Genomic DNA, 4201 nt, shown 5'->3' with positions numbered 1-4201 from the left:
ATATCTGCATCTGTGATTAGCAAGGTACTAGACGAGGTCAGATTGTCACTTTTTTAGCAAGAAATAAAGCTCAACTTAATTCCTTCTTTAGCAGATGTGTATCTGAACTTTGAAGTGCCCTGGGCTCATTGGAGATGCAAAGGGAAGCCTGAGTACTTTTGACATTTCATCCCTTCGCAAGTGATGGGTTCAGCCGGTGAGCAGCTGCAGCAGGGAAGCCTTAAATCTACCCCCAAAGTCAGGAATAGCCTGAGCTGTTGGTTACTTTGGCTGGGTTTTTATGAGCTATCAGGAAAAAGAAAGAAAATAAAGCACTTAAGTAGCAAGGAATTCTGAACGTGACGGCCCCAGGCTGCCTGGGCTCATGATTTGCCACGGCCCAGCCTGTGCACCAGTGCTACTGTTGCATGGATGATCATCAGCCAAAGCCAGATCCACAGGGGAACTGCTGCCTTTAGCATGCAGAAATAATTTAAAAAACAAAATCCCAACCCCATGTTTGTTTAAAAAGCTCAATTTAAACCCTGCTCTGAGCTGGCAAACTGAACGTGATGAAAGCCAAGTGTGAGGTCCTGCTGCGCCAAGATGTGGGTGATGGGCTGAGGCAATTGCTTTCTTAATTCCAGGTAATTTTGATCCCACCTGTGTTCCACACTGTCCAGAGTTTGGTTGCATCTGGCAAGACTGCTGCACACACCATGCAGACACACATACACAGGGCAAAGGCGTTTAAAACTTCAGGAGTCTGTAGTGAGGCACCTACAAAGCAAGCCGTGATTCCAAAGTGCAGATAACCCACCATTGCCTTCAAAACAACAAGCCTATGAGCTCCGGGGAGCTCCAGTCCCAGTGCCTTCACATTGGAAGAGGCTTCTTTCCATCTAGGGAACCAGCTGGAGCAGCTCAGAATAAAATGCCTATTGAGGGACAGAGCTCAGCACTAGGGATCACTTAAATCCTGCCCCAGAGGTGATATCCCCATTTCTTGGTGCACAGGATGGTTCGGGGGCAGCAATGGGGGCTGCAAGGAAAGTGCCGGGGTCTAGAGGGAGACATGCAACTGGCATCCACTGACCCTGTGCTCTTTACATTTTCTGTTTGGCCTGCAATAAATATATCCAAAAACAGACACCGAGATGGATTTCTCTTTACTTCATCACTTATTCCCCTCTGAGAGACAGACAGCCATTTATCCTGACACCAGTTCATGTCTCTGGGTTTCCCTTCTTCACTGTGGCTTTTTGGAGCTGGCATCAAAAGAAATAATGTTGTAGAACAGCCTCCATATTGTGCTTCCCTCAGGGCACAGGCAACACCAAATTCTCTGGAGCCCTTTTGCTGTTCTTGCCTGTGACCCAAGGCTCACACTGTGATACCCAGATGCCTGGATGCTGCCGCTTGTCCCTGGGGCAAACGCTTCTGCTTCCCTGGTGGATGGCTTTGGGGTGGCCAAATGGTGGCCAGGGATGCAAAGAAATTCCCCTGGGCATTTTTACATCTTGGATAGATGAGAAAGCAAGCCCAGAGAGTCCAGCCTACACAGGCTCTGCACAGCTGAGAAGGCATCAATGGGATCCTCATCAACAGCTGGGCAGCCCGGGAACACACTCCCAGCAAGTGTTTGCTGGCACGAAACCAGATGGTCCTCAATTGTGTACACATTGTCTTTGAGAGACGCATGGCAAGCAGCATTAGGGAAGGTGAAGCATGGGAGGAAAGGAAGGCTGGAGGTATCCAGGAAAAAAGCAGTGGAGTGCTGTTGCTGCTCTGCTCATCCTTGGTTCAACCTCAGTTTTGACTGATAGCACAAATATTAGATTTTAGTTCTTCACCTGGGCAGTCCAGTGCAATGGATCAGAAAAAAACTGCTGTGCTGGATTGTCACCAGTCCAGCCACACACTCAGGTATGTGAGGTGTCTCCCTGGGTCTGTGGGAGCAGCCCACGAACCCCAGCCAGCTCATCCTCACCACCCACCCCAGCCTGTCCCACACTGTGCTGCTTCTGGTGCTGTCACACCAAAGCCACCGCAGGGTGACACAGACCCCTGGTGCTCACCTTTGAAGAAGAAAGCCTCTCCCCAGATCTGGGCTACTGCATCGAAGTGTGTGCTGCTCCTGTTGGCCGCATCCTGCCTGAGCCTGTGGAGAGGTGCCCAGGTGAGCAGGGCCCAGGCAGGCAGTGAGAGGCTGTGTCCCCCTGATGCCTCCTATCCCACAGACTTATTCACCCCTGCTTCTGGAGAAGACTACGGGCTGTGCCCATCTGTCACTCCTCATGCTCAAGCCCAGCCACGTGCACGGGGATTTCCAAGGTGAACTCAGGCAACCCTCAGCCTGAAGACAGCTTGGGCTGACAACCCTGGGCCACCAGATGCCATTGCTGGGAGTCAATCGAGGACACACTCTATATCCACCAGCTCGTGTAGCTGGTGAGGGCTGAGCTGGCATCCCACTCCCAGTGGCACAGCTTGGCCAGCTGCCCCAGGGCACCAGGACATGGAAAACAGCCAAGCAGCCTCTCACTCCAGCAGCTCAGGATGCTGCTGCTCCAGGGCTGAGCTCCAAAGTGCCAGTGAGAGGTGACAGATCTGCAAAGCAGAAAGCAGTTAAGCCTAAACAGAGGGACCCGAAGGAGCCATGTGATACTGTCACGATCCGCTAATACAAGCGGGGGTTGTGATGGTTCGTTTATGATCTCAGAGTGTAAAAAGACACAAAGGATTTCAGTTTTAATCAAAACAGTGCACCTTTATTAAGTGCCCACAACACGATAATGCGATAGAGGAGAGAAAGAGAGAGAGAGAGATAAAGAAAACAAAGTAAAACAGTAGAGAGGAAGAAAGGGGGGGGAATAGCTACCAACGGATGAGACGAAGTCCTCATGGTCTGCTGCCAATAGATTCGTCTTCTTTCCATGGGGAGATCTCATCTCAGTTATTTCAGAAAGTCCCTTTATAACCCTTTTTAGAAATGAGGGGCAACTGGCCAAGAGGTGGGGGAAATCTACAACCGTTGTTATGGGTGTACAGGACAGGTGGACAGGACAGGTGTACAGGACAGGTGTACAGGACAGGTCATTCCTTTCCGCTTCAGCGCAGTCCTTCCCGCCTGGGCAGCAAGAACAGCACAGTCCATTGTGACCTGCACTAATTTTCCTCAGGAATGCGTACCAGTTCCCAGTGGGCACACCTGCAGGCAACACTTGGCAGACATCCCACCTCAGCCAGGCCAGGACTCCTGTGTTCAGTCTCTGTCCTTGGCGATGATTGTGAGGCAGATGACGGATCTTCAGACTGTCTCTTACAGATACCTGGTGAAAGATACCCGGTGAAAGCCATCTGGCAAGTGGTAGCTGAGATACTAGGCTGCTTTAACAAGGTGGTGGGGAAGGCACAGAATATGAAGGACTGAGAGAGCCACAAAGCCCACATGAAAAATGATGACTGAGGAGGAGCAAGTTTCCTGCTGCTCCTGCTGCTGTTGTGAGATGGTGGCCTCCCACAACAGAAGGGAGAAAGGCTCTCATATTTCTACATCCAAACATGGCCATAAGGAGCCTGGTGAACAAGTGCCACTAGAAGCTACACACGGAGAAATGTAACTAATGGCATTCAGCATGTTCAAACAAAAGGAGCATGAGGTGAAGGTGACCTGCTCCATCTCTGCCGCTCTTACTTGGGGCGCTCCTGGTGTCTGGCAAAAATGTGTGTGACCATCACCTCCTGCCTTTTTGTTCAGTGTCCCTTCTTCTCTCAACTGTCCTGCTGTCCTGGTCAACATTCATTAATGAGCGATATCCAGCACTTCCCTTAATGAGGCCATGCTGGTTGCTTGATGACACTCAGCGTAAGCAGCCCTTTGCCAATGCTAACCTGCGTTGGAGTCAGGCTATCAGTCCACTTGTTCCAATATTCACCCCCTCAGGTACATTAGGGAGTTGCTCACTGGGGAATGATTTAAGTAAGTTATGCCTGTGCAATTCAGGATACTAGTGAGGAAGTTTGATTAAAATTCCAGCAAGGATGAATTTACCTAAGAGTGATGGTGACAAATTTCAACTAATATGAGTAAAAAATTTGAGTCTTAGCAAAATATCCAGAGGTCCAGAGAGAAATATCAAAGCCAGAGTGAGCAGGCAAGATACTGATGAAGTAGAGCTTCACTACTACACGTCCTTTGCCGGAAAGGAAGAAATTTGAC

Source organism: Corvus hawaiiensis, unplaced genomic scaffold (assembly GCF_020740725.1).
Source record: "Corvus hawaiiensis isolate bCorHaw1 unplaced genomic scaffold, bCorHaw1.pri.cur scaffold_32_ctg1, whole genome shotgun sequence".
NCBI lineage: Eukaryota > Metazoa > Chordata > Aves > Passeriformes > Corvidae > Corvus > Corvus hawaiiensis.
This window is presented reverse-complemented; position numbering follows the sequence as displayed.